The following is a 1,074-nucleotide window of genomic DNA, read 5'->3' as shown; positions in this document are numbered from 1 at the left end:
ATAAGAAACACTGTCCCATGAATAGAAATGAACTTTGGAAAACCTGACAGTGGGATAAAGACACTATTCTCCATGAGCTCCTGTGTGTGGAATACTCTGGAAAGGTGAACTCATGGGGAATATATGCCTATCTAGAGAATACCTGTGCCCATGTTTAAAAGAAAAAAACATGGGTAGATAAGCAAAGGGACAATGAATACATCTTAGCTTATTGGTGTTGTCAAAAATGTAAATGTGTCAGTGACATTCAAAATGTACCTCTTGACTTCCTAATGCATTGATTTGCTAGGGAGTAGAAAATATTTGGTGGTTTGAACCTTTCTCTTTAAGTAGCCACTTTTTTCTCCATGGTAATATTTTTATCCCACAAATTACCAAATAGATTTGGTTTAAAAATATGGCTGAGAAGGAAGTACCTTTCTATATGTCTGGTTAGATATGCACCCTGACTGCAGGTAACTGATTTACATCCTTATTCTCTGTGTAAATCCCACAAAACTGTTTTTATATGTTTTGAGCCATCTTTTTCTCAACATTACTCCTAGTAAAATCTTAAATTGGTGAGGATGCACTTACTTCACCAAAAGGCAGTCCAAACTTTTGTATGACAAGTGATTCTCATGAAAAACGATTGTGAAAAATGCCCACTTATTCCTAAAGATTTGTTGTCTTATGCCGTGTTCCTGTTCAAATGCTCTGGAGAGAGTAAACTCATTTTTGAGCAATTGTTTTCATAAACTCAGTATTTTGATTCCAGTGCTCATGGCTAGATAGTGTGTATGTAACCTGGTCTCTACCCAGTATTAGCTGTGTTGTTTTCACACTTCTCTCCAAGGGGCCAAAGATTATCACACAGAAGCTCCAAAATAATTCCTGTTTCTGAAATTGGTATGTAAAGGAAATTTTTAAAGGGAAGAGGGTGAGAATCAAGTTCAAACTCGTAGAAATTTTTGTAAAGGATTATATTGATTAACAGAAGCTCCCCGGCATCTTCTGGCAGACAAGTGAGAGAAGGCAGTGATTCTAATTAATTTTTAGTGAGTGTCGCATATTTGATAATTGCTCTGATTCACA

This window comes from Manis pentadactyla, chromosome X (assembly GCF_030020395.1).
Source record: "Manis pentadactyla isolate mManPen7 chromosome X, mManPen7.hap1, whole genome shotgun sequence".
Taxonomy (NCBI): Eukaryota; Metazoa; Chordata; class Mammalia; order Pholidota; family Manidae; genus Manis; species Manis pentadactyla.
This window is presented reverse-complemented; position numbering follows the sequence as displayed.